The sequence below is a fragment of the Pan paniscus genome, chromosome 11 (assembly GCF_029289425.2).
Source record: "Pan paniscus chromosome 11, NHGRI_mPanPan1-v2.0_pri, whole genome shotgun sequence".
Lineage (NCBI taxonomy): Eukaryota > Metazoa > Chordata > Mammalia > Primates > Hominidae > Pan > Pan paniscus.
In genome coordinates, this window is record NC_073260.2 from 84383081 (window position 1) to 84404175 (window position 21095).

General features: G+C 39.5%; 1 long non-coding RNA gene across 2 annotated transcripts in view; it reads right to left on the reverse strand.

Annotated features, from left to right (window-relative positions):
- LOC129393089 (uncharacterized) overlaps positions 1 to 21095 on the reverse strand; it is a 258151-nt gene that overhangs the window by 55874 nt on the left and 181182 nt on the right. The window lies entirely within an intron of this gene.

Sequence of the window (21095 nt, forward strand, 5' to 3'; positions counted from 1 at the left end):
GAAAGGGTTGTAATGTGTTCCTGTTCTGTGAACCAGTAATCACACTCTCAGGAATGTGCTCAGCAATTCAATGGAAGACAAAAAAATGTCACACACATGCTGATATCCTTTGTAGCATCATCTATAACAACAAAAAGTAAGAAACCATGTAAGTATCCAATAATACTCTCATGCATTAGCAAAGAAATTAACGCAATGGGTTACTATGTGTCCATTAAAAATAATTAGCATAAAAACTATGTGGAAGCATGAAAAATTCTGTACTTTTTTATATAAAGAGAGCAGAACACAAAATCCTATTACCTGCTCATACAATTATGTGAATCTAGATTGGGAGAGAATACACAAAAATAGGATTCGTTCCTCTCTCTTACATTAGAGTGGTGAAAATACAGACTTCTCTTCAAAAAATCTTTTAACACTATTATATTGCTTTTAATAGTATGTGTGTAAATAATATCAATAAAAGATATTGTTGGGAAGTCCAACATGAGTTGATTATAATTCTTCACTTAACAGCCTCACAAGGCATTTCTTTTTCTGTATTTGTTGTTGTGATGTTTCTCCATCCTTCCCATTCTATCTGTCCCAAGATCAGTGGAAGGGCAGGAAGCATTCTTTATTTAATTCTAGCCAACTTGTGTTATATTGGGCAGACCTGCTACAGAGCTTCCATATCATGGTACCATATTACCCAGATGCGTGTATTCCCCATCATGCCCTAAACAGCATCTGCATCAGCAGGGCCAACCTCCTACTGTTCCAATGGCCACTGTGCTCATCCCCAGGCCCCTGTCTCCATCTTTTCCTGTGAGCACCTAAAATACCTACTCTCTTCTCCTCCATCTCCAAATCCTGCCCACCCTCTGTGTCCATAAGACCTTTCCTGACCTTCTTAGCCCTTGGTGATCTCTTCAAACTTCAAATTCCTACAACACATCATCTTCTCTATATGATCCATGTGAGGTACTTATTCTAGGACTTCAACTTATCTGTCCAACTCTACTGTAAAGCCCTTGAGGGTAGGAACTGTGCCTGTGCTTGACCTTCAAGTAAAGCTCTTCACAGCGCTAAGCCCAGAGTTACTGAGTGATACTACTTATTAAGTGATTAATAATGGAACTGGAACAAGGGAGAACATGGAAACTGAGACATAGATTTCCATACCTGTTCTGCATCCCATATACCTGTCAGGCACATATTCAAGCATCCAAAATTGATCCTCATTAACTACTAGAAAATGTGCATGGATATTCATAAACACGAAACCATCTGTAGCTAATTTTTCAAATCTATTAGCCAGTGCAGATGAATATGTATTACTGATGGTATCAGTACTGGTTTTTATGATGTTCTAAAGTAGACTAAAAGCTATAGGCAATATTATTAATAACCTAATTTATCACTGGGGTAAATTTGTAAATTTAATGTTGTGACTATAAAGAATAGCACAAAAAGTTTTTCGAAAATACATGTTTCAAATAATTTCATCTGCCATATTAAACCATGAAAAGATCTGAGTTAGAATTGCTTAATAGAACACTTATGCATATATATTAAATGAATCATATTTGTGACTTTTCAAAAACTAGAGTGCTATATATTTCTAAATGGGAAATTTATGCTGTACAGTTAATGTTACATGTTGCAGAGGCATCAATCACTGGCTCTATTAAAGGCAGAATAATCTGGTTGAGAGAAATGAAGCTATAGAGTAAGGAAGATTGGGGTTCAAAATACAGTCTTTTTTTTTTTTTTTTTTTGAGATGGAGTCTCACTCTGTCGCCAGGCTGGAGTGCAGTGGCGTGATCTCAGCTCACTGCAACCTCTGATTCCCTGGTTCAAGTTATTCTCCTGCCTCAGCCTCCCGAGTAGCTGGGATTACAGGCACATGCCACCATGCCCAGCTAAATTTTGCAAAATACAGTCTTCTATGTGACCTTGAAGGAGTTACCATACCTCCTTGTGCTTCAATTTCCTCATTTGAAAATGATCCGAGACTGCCACCTTCACAATGTTACTCTGAAGATTACATGGTATCATATAGGCAAAGCACTCAGCCTAGGTTCTAGTACCTAGAAAGCAGTCCATAAAACATATGTAGTTATTGTTATTATTGTTGTCATTATCATTTATCATAAAAGACTGCCTTCACAAAATTATTCTTAGCATGTCATTCCTGCACGAAAGTTAATATGAAGTTTATTTTCAGCTGGACAGACAATCTTTACAGCCCTCTTGATATAATGAACCCTGGCTAATGTCCCCATTGCAACCAACAGAACTCTATTAATAGGAAAAAGCCTGTACTTAATGGAGTAATGCTGCAGCAAGGAAATGTCTTTTCAAGAAATCATAAATATTATTGATTTTTTTTTCTCTTCCTCAAGAAAGCTGACTGGAAGCATGTTCGATGGATGGATGGCGAAGGAGACGGAGTTACTGTCTCTGAATCGGTTGGAGAATATTTATCTCAATACGTCAACCGCAAGTAGAAATTTTACCTCCCTACCAGGGGAACCTCTTAAATGGCTAGATGCTGTCCCTAAATGCAGGCTGTTACATTGGTCCTTAATATGCCACCTGGAAAACTGTTCAGCTTTAATTGAGCTTGACAGTCTCCGAAGACAACACCATTTAGGCAACAAGGATTGAGTTTGTTTTCAATATGAGAGAGAATGGCAGTTCAAAAGAAAAGAAAACAGTTCAAGAATACAGTCTGCCATGTGCAATGTTTTTGGAGGCAACAAATGAGAAAAAGAGACAGAGAAGAAAGCAGAGAAATGTTTATTCAAAATCCTCTTGGAAGCAGTCTCAGTGATGAACCAAAGAAATGCAGGTAGAAGAAAACTATGTAGAACATTCTATGTATAACTATAATAATAATGATGATGACCCTATAACTGCACATAGCAGAGCAACTTTTCATCTTTTAATATCCAAAGTATTGACTTTTATTTTACTTTTATCATAAATTTACAAGGGATATCTTGAGAGCTTGAGTAACCCCACAATGGCCAAACCTAACAGCCACTTCTCTGGTTCTCTGGACCTCTGAGAACTTTCTGATGCTGTGGGTCCCTCTGGGCCTGTTCCCCATTGGCTTTGGAGACTTTCCTAGTCTCTTCATATCTCCCTCAGCCTGCTTTGGCTACTAAATGTGCAAATCCCCTTTAAGTACACACTTTTTTCTCTTTCTGTCTCTTCACCTCTTTCCTTTAGGGATGAATCCACCTCTTCCTGCATCAGCTGTCAACCCCATAAGAAATATTCCCAGAGCCACCTGCTGAGCCCTTTTCTCTCCCTGAGCACCTATTCTGTGCCTGAGATGGCTCCATGGAGAAAGTGTGGTTTGAATTGGGTTTGAAAGCTGGCCAAATTCAAATATTTAAAGAAGTGGAATTGGGAAAGGAGCATTGGAGGTGGAAATACTGGCAGATCAGGGGCAGAGATATAGAACAAAGAATATGTGGATGACAGCAAAGATTGCCAAAGGATTCTTATTCTTTTTTAAAAGTGGAAGGAGGATTTTTCCATCTTCTAGGACCTTCTGTTTTTCTAAATGCCTGAGGCACTTTCTAGTGCTTACTGTCCAAAGTTTAGAAATGCGTCAAAGGACATATAAATCCTTCCTTCATCCTTACCTCTAATGACATCAAAAAGAATGTCACAGCTCCCCAGAGGCCCCATTTACAGAAGCCTCACTTCCCCAGACACCATCCCTATTGCCTAACCTCACTGGAGATGCTCCAGGCTCTCTGGGCACTGGTGGTCTGATGTTATTTGTTCCCCACTTTCAGTTCTGAAGCAGTGGTTTAACTCCTGCTGAGTTTGACTGCTGGTCTTTAACTTTTTCTTGCAGAGAAAGATCACTTCACCACTGTCAGAATTTTATTTCAGTTAATAGGAATTTCAGTGAGCATCCAAGATACCCATTGTTATCGTCTAATGTCTTGCCATGGCTTATTACACAACCTTCAATACCAAGTCTGCAGAAGAGACAATACTTTTTAATATTTTAGGAAAAAAAAAGGAAAATGGCACTGTGCCTCTCATTAGCTCTTTATTTCATTACACAGTGCAAAGCATGGTCAGTAATTTCCAGAAACAGAAAATAACAACAGGATAAATTTTTTCAGTGGGTTGTCTTGAGTCCCAAACTGGAAATAATCTAACCTTCTTAACCATGTACTTTGTGAAAATAACTTATTTTCAAGGAGAGACATCATTTAATGCAGATTACATGGCACTCAAGTAGAGACACAGCACCATGAAATATTCTCATATGCAAAATTAGAAAACTCACTTTCAGCAACTTATGACTATTGAGTATATTTCAAGGTCCATGGCTTAGATCAGAATGTTCTTTATCTCCTATTATCTCTGAATGTGAATGTATGAGCACGTGATAAACATATTTTAATCTATTCTTTGCTCCACCCCCACCTATTTAACTCTAAACTATATATATTTTTAAAGGGAATCATAGATTTCATGGTCAAAGCATAGAATAAGACCATTGTTTGACTGCTCAACACTCTGTGTTCTCTAATTTGCATTAGGATTAGATATAAGCACAGTGTAACTCTACTTCAGAAGCCCATTTTTCCACCTTACTTTATAACTCCCTAGCATCTTCTTTTTACCAAAAATATTTTAATATCCACAGTTGAACTATAATCCACATGTTAGTTACCAGACTTTTAAAAAATAAATCTACTGAAATCTGCTTTAGATTATGATAGCATAGTTCCAAAACTAACGAGGAAATCAGATAAAATACTAAAACATTTACTTGAAGGTATTGAAGGGCTGCCAAGGTAACAAGGACTCGAGGGTGCAAGAGCCTAGAGAAAAAGGAACTGTAGGGAGGTGAGCTGACCTTCTGGGTATTGCCTTTCCCATCAAGACATCTGCTGACTCTTACTTTTATCATGTGCTAGAATCTGAAAAACTGGGCAGAGAGCTGTGGCTAAGAGATAAAGAAGCCACTAGAACATTTGCAAATCTCACAGAAATAGGGAGAAAAAAATAGGATTTGGAGTTTGTCTTAGTCCATTTGTGCAGTTATAACAAAATACCTGAGACTGGGTAATTTATAAACAACAGAAATTTATTTCTCACAGCCCTGGAGGCTGGAAAGTCCAAGATCAAGGCATGGGCAGGTTCAGTGTCTGGTGAAGGCCCATTCCTCCCAGATGGTGCCATCTAAGTATCCTCACATGGTAGAAGAATAGAAGAGAGTGGACCTATTCCCTCAAGTCTTTTAATAAGGGATTAATCCCATCCATGAAGGCAGAGTCCTATGGACCCAACTCCTCCTAATGGCACCACCTCTTAGTACTGTTGCATTAGGGATTAAGTTCAATGTAAATTTTGGAGGAGACAGGAACATTCAGAACATAGCACAGCAGCCTGGCAGGCCATACTGGAGTGGCCAAGAACCTATAGCAAAGGGAGCACAGGAACAAATCATCAATCTGCTCAGAGCAAGAGCCTAAAAAGTTCAGCAGGAAACAGAATACATCAGAATTGTTAACAATCTAATGTGTTCATGAGAAGACAAAAATTTCAGTTTAGCAACAGCCAAAATAAAATGGCCCTCGTGAGCACCGCAGGCCTTCAATAAAGCCAGTAAGCTCTACCCTAAGAGCAGGGATAAACAAGGGGTAGGTGGAGCCTTACCAAACCTGCAATCCAGCCCTGAGTCAGCTCTGTACCTGATTAGATAAAGACGCAACCTGCCTACCAGAGGATGTGGTGAACCCTTTGTAGAAGAAGTTGAGATTGTCCTGAGTCTCCATAGTTTTCATACACCATGTCTGGCATTCAATAGAAAACCATCAGACATGCCAGATAAGAGAAACAAGAGAATGAACAGACCAAAGAAACGAATCGACAGATGACCCAGTTATTTAACTTACTAGACACAGATTTTTAAGCAACTTTGACTAATGCTTTATTTAAAAATGTGAGCATTTCACCAGAGACCTGTAATATCAAATAGAAAAAGCATCAAATAGAAATTCTGGAATTAAAAATTACAAAAATTGAAATTACAAACTCAAAATGTTGGTTTCATAGCAGATTGAATACAGTGAAGGAAGAATTGGTGAACTGGAATGCAAGTGAGTATAAAATATCCAGCCTCAATCACAGAGAGCAAAATGAGTGGAAAATACAGAAAAGAGCATTAGTGAAATACAGTACCCTGTGAAAAGCTCTGACACATCATAAATGAGTCCCAGAAGGGGATGAGAGTTAGATTGGAACAGAAAAAACATTTGAATGAATAATAGCTGAGAATGTTCCCGTATTTCTGAAATATAGCAAACATAGTTTCAAGAAGTTCATGATTAATATGATAAAATCAAAATTTAAAACATCATAGTAAAATCAATGAAAAACAAAGGCAAAGAAGAATCTTGAGAAGAGCAAGAAGAAAAAAGACAAATTACCTTCAAATGAACAACAATAAGACTAATAATTGAGTTTTCAGTTGAAAACTGTAGAAACCAGAAAATAGTGGAATACCATCATTAAAGCTCTAACAGGAAATAACTGACAATCTAGACTCCCACATGGAGGAAAACTATCCTTCAAAAATAAAGATGAAGTAAAAGATTTTTCAGACAAACAAAAATTGAGACTATTAATCACCAGTAGGCTGACATTGAAAGATAAACTAAATGAAATTCTTCAAGCAGAAGAAAAAATATTCCTAGATGGAAACAAGGCAATAATGCAGGAAGGAATAAAGAAAATCAGAAAGGTAAAAATTCAGTAAAATAAAATAATTATTAACAGTAAAATCAATACTATATATTAGAGTTAAAATATATGTAATACAATATGACAATAATAATGCAAAAGATGGGAGAGGTGAAGTTAAAGCCTTTGAAGTTTCAGTATTATTAGGGAGAAGACAGCATGATAATAAGCCAAGTGAGCATGTTGTAATGTCTAGGGTAACCACTAAATAATGGTAAAAGGATATATCACTAACAAATTAATAAAGAGGGGAAAATAGAATAAAACTGAAGCAAAAGACACCATCAAGTTGATACCAAAACCAGATAAAAATATTACATGAAAGGAAAATTATGACCAACATTCCTGTGAACACAGATGCAAAAATTCTTAACAAAATAATAGCATGCTCAGCTATGCATAAAAAGGGTAACATAGCAAGCCTAAATGGGTTTTATTCCAGGAATTCAAGGGTGGTTAACATTTCAAAATCACTCAATGCAATTCCCATATTAACAGAAAGGGGGAAAAGGGGAGAAAATTTGTAGTCATACAAAGCACATTTCATAGCATTTAATACCTATTTAGGATTTAAAACAAATTATTGGAAACTAGGGAATACAATAAAACTATCTTAATCTCAACAAAATTGTCTGCTTAAAGTCCACAGTATACATTACATTTTATGGTGAAATATTGAAAGCTTTCCTTCTGCAATAGGGAATGAAACAAGGATGTTAGCTATCACCACTTCCATTTAAGACGGTACTGAGGGTCCTAGAAAGAAAACTAAATATAGACATACAGTATTAAACGGAAGAAATAAAACTATCATTATTTTCAGATGATATGATTGTATATGTAGAAAAAAACACAAAAGAATCCACATATAAACTATGAGAATTAATAAGTGAATTTAGTAAGTTTACTGAAATATACTGTACAATATAGTATACTACACAAAATATACTATGCAAAATATACTGGTCACTATACAAAAATCAATTGTAGAATGCAAGTTAAAATAACAATAAAATACCACTAAATATCCACCAGAATTGCTAAAATGGAACAAAAATGAGCATGTAAAATGTTGGCAATGATATGAAGCAGCAGGAATTCTCACACACTGCTGTGGGAGTCTAAATTAATACAACTACTTTGACAAACCACTTAGTAGCATCTAATAAAGCTCAACATATTCATACCCAATGAACCAGCAATTTCACTCCTAAATGTATACACAGTAGAAATACACACGTACTTGTATCCCTGAAAAAAAAATGCTCATAACAGAATCACTTGAAATAGTCAAAAGCTGGAACAAACCATTTGCCTATCAATAATATAATGGATAAAAATTATGGTGCTTTGATACAATGGGTTATTGTTATACAGCCATGAGAATAAACCAGCCAGATCTATAAGGATGAATATGACAAATATAATGCTGAATGGACAGAAGCCACACACTAAAAGCACATACTCTATGATTCCATTTGTATAAAGTTCAAAAAAAGGCAAAACAAATCTATGGTGATGAAGTCGGAATAGTGATTACCTTTGGGCATGGCGATTTTGGGGGGACATCACGAAGGAGGCCTCTTGGGTGCTGTCAACATTGTATATCTCTATTTGGGTGGTGATTAAATGGGTACGTTGCCCTTTCAAAAATGTATTGAGCTGTGCACTCAAGATCTGTGTGTCTTTATATATGAATGCTGCCCTTCAATAAAAAATTGTAGAGTCCATCAACAAAAATAACCATTGCTCCAGTGAACGTCTTTTATATACAAGAGATTCTGCTAAGATTTATGAAAAATGAAAGATGTTTGGAATGGGAGGAGTAAATAGCCTGACTGGGGAGAGCGCACACATGTGAAAATACAAGTTAGAACACAGGCACAGGTATGCGAAGTGAGCAGATCTCTGCCCTTAGGGGTCTAAGCATGGAGGTCACAGGGCCTGCATGAATTTAGAAACTGTGGAGGGAGAATTGCCATACAGCTTACCCTTAAGTTCCTGAAAGAGGAGTTAGCCTCTCAGTCAGTTTGGGGTCTTTGTTTCCATATGTCAGTCAAGACAGATTTTAAACACACCTATTGAAAAGCAATGGTGACGAGGAGACTGGAGTCAGAAACCACACCCACTGGCTTCAAATCATGCCTCCACTTCTCACAAGGAATACAACTTTGGGCAAGTTAATTCTCAGCACTGGAAAGTAAGAATAACAATAGTCCCTAACTTGAAGCCTAGCTATGAGCATTAAACAATTTAATGCAGGCAAGCTCCATACCAAAGTGCTCCGTACGCCCGGTGGCGTGCACCTATAATCCCAGCTACTCGGGAGGCTGAGGCAGGAGAATCGCTTGAGTCCGGGAGGCGGAGGTTGCTGTGAGCTGAGATTGCGCCATTGCACTCCAGCCTAGGTGACAAGAGGGAGACTCCCTCTCAAAAACAAAAACAAAACAAAACAAAAGTGCGTGGCACATAGAAAGTTGTTAAGAAGTTCTTAGCTACCATTGATGAGCTCCTGTGTAGTAATTTGGGACAAGGTGGGTAACACATGAGGCCTCCCTCAAGAAGCTCACAGAGCAGCGGGGGATAGAGAAGTAAACTGGCTATACCCAGCCTGATAAAAGCTTTGCTATGAGCAGAGAGTAAGGAGTAATTTGTTCTAGCTACAAAAACCAGAGCAGGAGACATTTGAATTTCAAAGACACATAGCAATGGGCCATGCCTAGAAAAAGCTGCAGCAAGGGAGAGCCTATTAGTTGGAGAGGGAAAAAGTAAAAAAGAAGGCGCATCCAACTAGAGGAACCAGCTTCAGCTAAAATAAACCTTAAAGACTGAGCTATATTTAGAAAACAACAATGTGGTTCAGTGTGAAATAGAAACTAATTTAACACCAAAATGGATACAAATCAACTAGCATATTTACAAAAATTCTGTAGTGTATTTCAAAGCCAAGTAATAAATAAATATCTCTTGGTTTACCTATTTTAGGTAAATGATCTTTATACATTCACTTATTCATTCATCCAGCTGCCAAAAAGGACAACGGGTTCTCTTTCAGTCAATTCTCAACCCCAGTGGAATTGTCTGTAGCCTCATGTTGGCAACGCACACTTCAAGATGGAAAAGAACCATGGTAGTCAATTCTAAGGGGCCAGTCCTTGTCTCTAATTATTTGGACCCACAGGACAGGGGTAGATTTAGAAGCAATTTGTGAATTACCATAAAATGTGGCCAAAGGGAACTGCCTCCACGCTGCAATGATTGGGGAGATGCTCAGAGACCATGAAAGAAAACAAACATGATCTGTTGATCATTAAAAGCAGGGGGCTTCTCTGAAGCTGTATGTGGAAGCAGCATACTGTGTGGCATTTAGTCACTGCTAAATCCCAGGACCACTAAATGTTAACATCTGGGTTAATGAATTTTATTCATGAAGATCCTGGCTCCACCCAGGACTTTGACCTGGAGCCATGGAGAGCAACCTGACACATGATGGTGTGATTTAGTTAGCATCGATGGTGCTTTCCAAATGGGAAACCCAATCTCCTGCGTTGCCTCTCAGAGAGTATCACAGTACCACTGACTTCTGACTTGGGGAACCTGGGGGCCGAGCACAGAGTTAGAGTGGGGTGAGGGGTGATAGGAAAACAGGACTAGAAGGCAGGAGGATGGGCGGGGAGCACAGACACTTGAGGATGGGGGTTCTTTGTCCACCATTCAAAGACTTTTTATGTGGATTTTGTAACTTGTCCAGCTCTTGTTCAGGTGCTGGGAATAAATCAGTGAATATAATTTGATTCTGTCCTTTTGGAATTCAAATTCTAGATGGAGGGAAAGCAGCACAAACAACTGTGAGACAATGTAGCATGTGCTGCAATAGAGATTGTACAATGCGCAACGGGTAAAGGGCAAGAGATGATCAAACCTTCCTAATCTGTGGACTGGAGCAGGAGAAATGCCAGTCAGTGCCGAAAGGACAGACAGGAATTTAACAGTCAGAGAGGAGCAATACACACACAAAGAAATATGCACAAAGATCCTGAGGTATGCAAGTGTGCAAACCTATAACTCTATATCAGTCCTGCCACAAATTAGTTGGATGACTACAGAAGCATAGTCTGTATCAGTTTCTTCTAAGATGGAAAATGTTACCATATCCCTGTCAGAAAATAATTCCATGATCCTAGGGCCGGGACCAATGGCTAACTTGGGATAATAAGGATGTAGGGCTCAGTGGGCAGAGCTACAGTTTAGGAATCCGAAGAAGCCCTTTGTTCTTTTATTGGTTGCTAACTCCTTCCAGCCTCCTCCTCACGAGTCTGATCCCTCTCCTTTGACGCAACACAGTAGGATTTGTGCGACTGGTAGAATGTGTTCCATCCCAACAGTGTGATTGGCAGGATTTGTTCCATTCCTAGGATCTTAGATTTGAAGATCAAAAGTCATCTCCACTCATCAATTTTGCACTGGAAACAGATTTATAAATATTCACCACTTGGAAATTCAATGTAAACATCTGATTTGTAAACTTAATTGTTTCACTTAATTGAAAATTAAATTGAGTATTTTTACTTTGAAGTGCATAATTCTAAATTTCTACCAATGAAGAGAAAAGCAAAGAGTAAGAAAAACCTATCACCCATTTTGTTGCTAAGGAGACCCAATGTCCTTAAAGGGGATGTAAGAGGTGAATGCAGGCTGGGTGTGGTGGTTCATGCCTGTAATCCCAGCACTTTGGGAGGCCAAGGCGGGTAGATCACCTGAGGTCAGGAGTTCGAGACCAGCCTGACCAACGTGAAGAAACCTGGTCTCTACTAAAAATACAAAATTAGCCAGGTGTGATGGTACATGCCTATAATCCCAGCTACTCAGGAGGCTGAGGCAGGAATCACTTTAAACCCGAGAGGCAGAGGTTGCAGTGAGCCGAGATCGAGCCATTGCACTCCAGCCTGGGTGGCAAGAGCAAAACTCCATGTCAAAAAAAAAAAAAAGAGGTGAATGCAGTGAAGATAGTAGGTACTCAGGTTTTCTGAAGCTCTCTAACCATCAGAAGTCATTGACTTGAGCTGATGTTTTTTCTTTGATGGAATTTTGAATTGTATAAATTTTTATAGCAATCAAATTGTTTCAGTCTTGCAAATGAGTCCCAAAAATGTGCCATGTCCAGAAAAATAACTTTTTAGTAGTCTACTAACTTTAAAATATTAGGCATCAATTCAAAACTGCTCTGAGCTAGGAGATCCTGATGCAGCTGAAAAACAAAAAAAAGAAAGAAAGAAAGAAAGAATTTGTCTCCAGAATATAAAGGGAGGAATTCTAAAAAAAATACCTTCATCAGCTTTTAAGGCATAATATTAAGACCTATCACATTCTATCATTAGTAACGCCAGTGACCTTGCAAAATGGAAAAAGGTATCAGATAAGCCACAACAGGAAGATCCTCCTGGAGGATCAGCTACAAGTAATTTGGACTCTGGGAAGGCTTCAAATCTTGGTTTACACTGCACCAAGCAAATTCTGGAGGATGTGAGAAGGACAAATGCCTAACTCTTATTCAAAGGAGAAAAAGCGTGTGATCATTTTGCCTCTTCCACCCTATTATTATAGGAATTTCTCTTGTGAAAGTGTGGCTGTAGCTCTCTTGATTTTCTCAGAATTGAAGATGACAAAAATAGCCTTTAATTAACCAGCTACAAAGTCAGATAATGGCTTTTCTTAACCTCCAGGCAATTGCCTTGTGCTGGTCTGACACGTGTACCTTCAAGGTCATTCTGCAGTCTTTCAGAAAAGTAATTTATTTACTGTCATTTAAAAAGATTTTCCATGTTCAAGTAGTAATATGGAGTCCTGGGTGTGAGAGGGAAGGGGCCTGGCTCCCGAGAGCCAGCAGATTCATCCGAAGGTCCTGACCTGTGTGAAGCTTCTCCTGGCCTGTAAACACGTCAGAATGACATTAGCCGTGTATTTACAAAGTATGCCCTGAGTGCGTCCATTATGCCTGGTCTAATGGAACTGCATTCCTCTAAGTGCTTTTTAAGCTGTGTAGACAGCATAGCCAATATCCCTTCAGGGTACTCGGATGCTTGACTGCCATAAACAGCAAGCTAGCCCCCACCAACCCAGGGCGATGCTAAACTGCTCTGAGATCTACTGAGACAGGAGGCACTGCCCCAGTTTGTCTTCTGTCACCATCTTTCCCGTTTGTCTGAGCCTCTGATATCCTTGTTTATTCAACTTTCCTAAGCAGAGAACAAACTAGTGTCATCATTCTTCCAGGTGATTTCCATCAGTTGACTATCTCCCATCCACACACAATGTGCCAAACACCTCACCTGCGCTTTCTCATTTACTCTGTCCTCCACTCCAACCCAGTGAGTTAAGTACTATTACTAGCAACATCATACCATGAGAAAACTGAGAATTACGAGGTTTAAATAATTAGGCCCAAGGTTACAGAGCTAGGAAGTGGTGGAACTTGAACAAGTTCCCTCTGAAGTTTAAGCTATACTCTCCTTCCTCCTGTATTTCATAGACCCCTGGAACTCCAAAGGAGCATTAGAACCACGTCGTCTTCACTTTTCAAGAGGGGTTTTAACTAGTTAAAGTTAAACAGCTCATGGTTGGCAAAGTATGACTCCATTCAGATCTCTTGCCTCAGGACTGCTCTAGGCCCCTGAACAAACTCTCACCTGATTTCATTAAATGAAAAGATCTAAAGACTTAAGAGGGTCAACTGGGGTGTGTATAAGTGTAAGCCAGCAGCAATCAAAATACAATTATTGTATAATCCTAATTCATTAAAAATAAAAATTCTCTTCATCATCTACTTGTTTTTCCTTAGCTATTAATATTTCACAAAGTCATTCATTTTGAACATTTTCCCTTTCTTGTGACGTTAATTATCTAACCAAGATCCTCTACCTTCATTAAAATCAGCAGGGTTTCCAGTAAGTGATAATGGACTTGATATTTTTCTAAGTATAAGTTTATGTGTATGCATATGTATATTTATATATCCATATGCATATATGGATATAGAAATAGTATTTTCACATCTAGAACAGAAAATTGGCCAATATTTGAAATACAAATGCCTTTACATTTAGGCACAAAAATATCTTATACTAATAATAATAGTAATATTTAAGCAGAGTGTTTGACCTGCAAATATTCTCATTGAGTATTTGCGGAACAAATAAACTTGGCGAGCATCCCTTCTGATTAAAAATAGGATTCTAATTTGTAAAATTTTAACTTGCATTTAGTCACTGGGCTTTTAGTTGTGACTGATAATACATCAATTATATGTAAAATATCCTAAAGCTTCTGATGTGCGAGCAAAAACAGGTCTAAAACACTGGAAAGAGACAAAACTTTCTGGAAAAAAAGATGTTCAGATATTCTTGAGAACTACTTTGAGGCTTAAAAAAAATGACAACATATTCAGAAAGATAAAGCAGGAACTACATCATTTTACCAAGATAAAGTGAAATAGACCAATGGATTTGATCCCACTATATTAGTAGTGCAATGTGAGGACAAGAGAAATTCACTGTCATCTACCTGTCCCAGAAGACACCAGCAAATGCATACTTAGAATCTTACACTATTTCAGGGAGTCCAGTTAATCAACCCTTCCAGTTAATCAACCCTTCCAGCCCATAGGAGTATGTGTGTGTGTGTATGTATGTATGTATATATATATATATATATATATATATATATATATATATATATGTCTTGTGTTTTTAGATTATCTTTCTTTTAAACTTTGTGCATTGGAAAGTTCTGTGAGAGCCCAAATTTCATAGCCTCCAGATAAACCTAACACTGAGCCCTAGATCCTAGGTCAATATTGACATATGCTGTTGCTGAGCTCCAACAGAAAAGATAAAGATGGTTTATATCCAAGTCTGACACCACAACAAACCACATCTTTTCCTAGTGGCATTCCAACAAACTAGAATCATCATGATGCAATCAGAGAAGCACTGTTTATTAATAAATGCTTTTATCACTGTTTTCTCATGTGGCAGGTCAATATAAAAAGCAGCATAAAAATAAATTAGCTAAGGATATGAGATCTTCCTTTCAGAAATAATATTCCACAGAAGGTTTAATGTCTGCCACTCAACTCAGGGCTGAATCCCTCAGGTCTCTCCCACACTGAGGGAGCCATATCTGCCCTGCAGGGGAGCTTGCTCTTCTGGTGAAAGAATGCTTCCCAGGCCTTGCAGTTTCAAAACTGACTTAGGGAATGTGTTTGATAAGATAGCAGATCATCTGCTCAGGCAAGGTGTAAAGCAAGTAGCAGCAGACCAAAAACTGAAATGAAACTTGCCCCATCACCGTGAAGCAAAACATGTGTCAGCTAAGCACCTTGGGACTCAGTAAATGGCCCTGCACCTAGAGCATTTACAAATGCAGCAACTTTCTCACTGCACTTTCAAATGGGAGAGTTTCCTGATCCCTCTCGCTGGATGTGCAACAGGGTTATGGCTTGCCTGTTCAGTCGCTCAAGCCCCTTGTGGGAGGGGGAGCACGCAGATGGGCAGGTGCAGAGGCCAGGGTGAGCGCTTTGGTCTCCGGCCCCATGGTAGTGTCTAGGGGTGGGTGCCTGCAACCTCAGTGTTACAATGCTGTCTTAGCCTTGCTGTCCGTAGGTGACTTTTTTGCAAGGGCAGAGGGCCAGTGTGACAGTTTCTGTATCCCCAGCTGTTGCCCAAGGTCCCAGAAGAATTGGGTCACGCACGGACTTGAGGGCTGAATGCAAGGTTTTATTGAGTGTTGGAGGTGGCTCTCAGCAGGATGGATGAGGAGCCAGAAGGGAGAGATGGAGTGGGAAGGTGATCTTCCCCTGGTGTTGGGTCATCCAGTGGCTGAATTCCTCTCCAGCCACCCCTGGCCAAACTCCTCTCAGCATTCAGGCATTCCTTCTCTTCTCTCTGTCTCTGCTGTGTTGTTCCACTGTTTGTCTGCTTGTCTCATCTCCTTGTCTGCTGGTCTCCTCTGGAGCCTGGGGTTTGGGGTTGATATAGGTACAGGATAGGGGGCATGGTGGGCCAAAAGGCAATGATTTGGGCCTGAAAACAGGAATGCCTGTTCTCATTTAGGGCCATGGGTATCCAGGCTTGAGGGTGGGGCCTTTGCCAGGGAACCACCCTCTTCTACCCAGTATTTCCCTGTCTCCTGTTTGTATCACTTTGAAGGGGACAAACCATGTGTTGGACACTGGCTGTGACACTGGCGTGCTGTCCATGAAGCTCTTTCATTCCTTCATATATACTAAGCTCTCCAGAAAATGTCAAGGCACAGAAGATGCCAAAAAATTGTCCTGCAAGGTCCTTACCAAGCTTTTCTTTATCCTATCTTCGTGACTCCAATCACATCAACCTCTCTCTCCCGAAACCCTCAAATGACTTTGGACCTGAGATATTTGCATTTACCTTTTCTGCTTCACCCTATTTATTGTCCTTGTGCATGTGTGGTCTTTTGTCATCTCCTGGTCACCCCCCTCTACTCACAGGGCTTCAGGTATCAGCCTCCAGTTCTCATTTGGGCAAGCCCTGCTAATCAGCCCTCTCAGGGTTCATTGTAGGGCTTTGGTCTGAGAGATAGGACGAGGTGTTGGTTTATCCCACTAGGCTTGAGCCCTGGAGGAATTGTCCCCAAAGAGCCTGAGAATGAAGACAATGCAGGGAGGACGACAGTGCCCAACTGAGAGACAGAGAAATATTGAGATCTGGTGGCTTATTGTCAGGCCTGAAGTTAGCTTGAAACTTTAACAGAAGTTAAGAGACAGTCAATTCCTATGTTTTGCCTAAGCCAATTCTAGCTGAGTTTTCTTTTGTTGCAATTGAAGCATCTCACTGATATATGTGTGCCATATTTTCTCAGCATATTTTAACCTCCTCAAAGACAGAACCCTGTTAAGTGCTCTCCCATAGCCTTAGTCTGATACAAAGTACATGGTAGTTATTCAAAAATGTGTTGCTTCATCTGTCTTCTGGATTGTTCTATTCCATTTAGTACTGAAACTAGAAAGCAGGCATAAATTTATAATGCCCATGGCAAACCCACTTTGTGGCTACAGTGAGTCCGGTGCTCCCCAAGTCAGGCACCGATTCTGAATTCTCAACATCCTACCTAATGCTGGCCACTCCTACCTCTTTACCATGTTATTCAAAACTCACAATCCAAATTGGGATTGATATAAACAAATGATCATATTTCTATTTTGAAGTCACTTCATATTTTATTTATATGTATATATGTATATTAATATTTTCTTTATAAGTATATTTTCTTTATATGTATAATATTTTCTTTATATGTATATGTGAACCCCAAAATAAAGACACATAGGGATTTCCTATAAAATTCTGGCCCTATAATCACTTCTTTTCACAGATGGGACAGTTGTAAACCCAAATTCCCACGAATTTCACCAGATAATGTGTTTCATTAAATTTTGCCCCATAGAATAATGCATTTACTCCAAATTCCAGGACAATTCAATATGCATAAAGCACTCTTTCTACAAATATAAATTAAGGAGTTAATAAATAAATATATATTTATTTATAAGATTATATTTTTATATATAAATATATATAACTATATATACATATATGTGTATATATACATATATAATGTGTGTTTGTGTGGGTGTGTAGATGGTAGATGGCCACTGAGATGACCACAGGGTCTCCTTAATCAGAAAAGCAAACCATTCACTTTGACCATATTCAAAACCCACTGGAGCCTACTGCATTATGAGTTGTTTTTCAGTTTGTCTGAAGCCACAGCCCTTCACTGAACATCCTCGCTTTGGCCATCTTTGTAAAATGTCACTTTGGCTCTCTTTGTAAAATGTTGACTCTTTCAGGCATTATTCTCCACCATTCAATGTTTGTTGGTGACTGCTGTATCAGGCAGTGTTTCCAGGAGCAGAGGCTATAGTGGTGAAAAAGGTAGCCAAGGTCCCAGCCCTCACAGAGTTTATATTGCAACAAAAATAATAGGCAATAAATAAGCAACTAAATGATTATGATCACTTCAGATAGTGGTAAATATTAGGAGAAAAATAAAACAGAATGATATGAAGGAGGGTGACTGAGAAGTGTGGGAGTTTCACTAGGTAATCCATTCTGAACTATGGTATTATGCTGTTGACTCCCGCTTGAAAATCTATATATGTGGAGGCCTTGGCTGTCTTTTCTTTGACTCCATGTCAAAAGACCTTTCTTGACTTACGGTGAAAGGTACAATTTCCATTTAACTGGAAATTGTCTGCTGTCCTTTTTGTTTTTCTTTCTACACCTTCCTTCCACAGAGAGAATCCCTTTTCTGTTTTTTGTTGTTCTTGTTGTTGCTGTTCGTTTTTTTTATTATACTTTAAGTTCTGGAATGCATGTGCAGAATGTGCAGGTTGTGACATAGGTATACATATGCCATGGTGGTTTGTTGAACCCATCAACCTCTCACCTACATTAGGTATTTCTCCTAATGCTATCCCTCCCCTAGTCCCTCAAACCACGACAGGCCCCAGTGTGTGATGTTCCCCTCCCTGTGTCCATGTGCTCTCATTGTTCAACTCCCACTTATGAGTGAGAACATGCAGTGTTTGGTTTCCTGTTCTTGTGTTAGTTTGCTGAGAATAATGGTTTCCAACTTCATCTATGTCCCTGCAAAGGACACGAACTCATCCTTTTTTTATGGCTGCATAGTATTCCACGGTGTATGTATGCCACATTTTCTTTATCCAGTCTATCATTGATGGGCATTTGGGTTGGTTCCAAGTCTTTGCTATTGTGAATAATGCCGCAATAAACATACGTGTGCATGTGTCTTTATAGCAGCATGATTTATAGTCCTTTGGGTATATACCCAGTAATGAGATGGCTGGGTCAAATGGTATTTCTAGTTCTGTTTGCCATGTGTGGGCTGCACCCACTGTCTAAGCAGTCCCAATGAGATAAGCTGGGTACCTCAGTTGAAAATGCAGAAATCACTCACGTTCTGTGATGATCTTGCTGGGAACTGCAGACCAGAGCTGTTATTCTGCCATCTTGCCAGCCGCCGAGAGTCCCTTTTCCTTCCTTTGGAGGGCTTCTGCAGGAGCGGGGGGTGGGGCAGTGGGGTCCTGGTGCCTCTTTCAAGTATAATACTGAATTACAGACTTGTTGCACTAATTGTATAAATACCCATTACACCTGGCACTTGCTCTTCCACATATGGGCAGTAGGTTTATCAGTTGGCAGCCAGAGTCTGAAGACCACAGATATACTAAGCTGGGCAAAAGGACAGAGCCCCTGAGGTTCCCTCTATATAATTTCCAATGCACATAGCCACAGCTGTGGTACAAGTGGCCAAGCACTCCTGATCTATCTTCAGACAGACTCTGGCAAGGGCAAGCTAGAGCACCAGTGCCCTCTCATGGACAAGCCATGAAGCATCTTCAAGGGAACGTGCATACCCCAGCTGGCTCTATGACGAAGCTGGAAACGTACAACACCTCTCAGCCACTGCCATCCTCCAGGGATAGGGAAGATCGTGGTGTGCTGTCAGAAGAAGCTGACTCTGCCCACCCTCTCCATTGCCACCCATGCCCCAAAAGAATCTGCCCCTGCCAGTGTCTCACTTCTGGAACCATCATCTTTAAGGATCGATTCTTAAACTTCCATCTCAACCAAACATACATCTTAGGACAATACACTTTCAGAAGTTATGAGTCATCTACCAGTTAGTAAGCATGATTACGTAGTTCTTCCTTAATAGAAAACTTTGACCCCAGGACTTCAGGGACATTGATCTACTCAGAATACCGAGATGTTTCAAGAAGTGAGAACCTGCCCCAAAGACAATCTTGCCTTACTAGACTCATCTGTATTTTTCTCATCAACGCTCCCAATGACTGAAAAATGCATGCATTATTATTATCCTGATACATTTTACAGATGAGGAAATCAAGTCTGACACCACAGAACTTGGCATACGGCTGAAGTTCAACGCATTAGTCCCTTCTTTACTCTGCTAGTTCACACGGTGCAGCCGCTGTTCTAAGAGGAAATCTGCAAAAATGTGGTCACTGTCTTTTAATGCCTACTGATATGGAAATGCATGATGGGAAAAGTAGAAAGGAAAATATAACCAAATACTACCATTTCCTGAGTTTAATACGATTCTTATGCCATTTCTTTTTGACAATTTAAGAAAAAAATCACAGATTTCTAAACAAAAGACATCTACACCAAGAATCGTCATATTTTTCTGTAAGTGAAAGTTTACAAAGTTTTTTCTTTCTTTCTTTCCTTTCTTTCTTTTTTTTTTTTTTGAGACAGGGTTTTTCTCTGTCACTCCCAGCTGGTGTGCAGTGATACAATCATGGCTCACTGCAGCCTAGATTTCCTGGGCTCAGTGCAATCCTCCCACCTCAGCCACCAGACTAGATAGGACCACAGGCATACACCACCGTGCCTGGCTAATTTTTACATATATATATATATATATATTTTAAAGATAGGGTTTCACCATGTTGCCCAGGCTAGCCTCGAACTCCAGAGCTCAAGTGATCCACCCACCTCAGCTTCTTAAAGTGCTGGGGTTAACAGGTGTGAGCCACTATGCCTGTCTCAGACTTTTCTTATAAGCACGTTTGCTAACAACATTGCTCACTTTTATCAAAATTTAGGTTATTTCCTAGCCTCATTGTGAAACAGACATCCATCTCATTAATCCAGCAGCTCATGCCTTGCATACAATCTTTAAAAATGGGGCTAAGGGAATCCAGCAACTCCATATAAAATCAAGAATCTGAGGTTGCTGGAATGTCAAAGGCCATGTCACACTTACCACTTGTTATTATTATCCTCAATATTGCTGCAGGCTGTGATGATATATGTTGGCAGGAGGAGACCTTTAATGGATTTATGTAGGACCAGGAATGTTTAACATCAGGATAAGATGAGAGGCCACTGGAGATTTTCTCCGCATATGGCTTGGAAGGTGTGCTTTTTCTCCTTGAAGAGTGAGAGCATGAGAATTCAGCTATTTATTCCCATAAACATACTGGCTGTTTGGCAGGGGGAGTTTGCTTGGAAATGTCCCAATAGCAGCAGAAGCCAATTTAGGATTGAAAAGCGTAGTAGGAAATCTACCTTATGGATAATTTATAGGATGAAATCTGAGCATCTTTTCTTTAAGGGTCTTATTTTGAAGGGCAACATTTTCCTTCAGAAAAATCCTGCAGGACCCCTGACAATGTTGTTAAGGAGATAAATAACCAGGAACCAGACAGGTCAAGTAAGTTCCTCAAGGTAAACCCA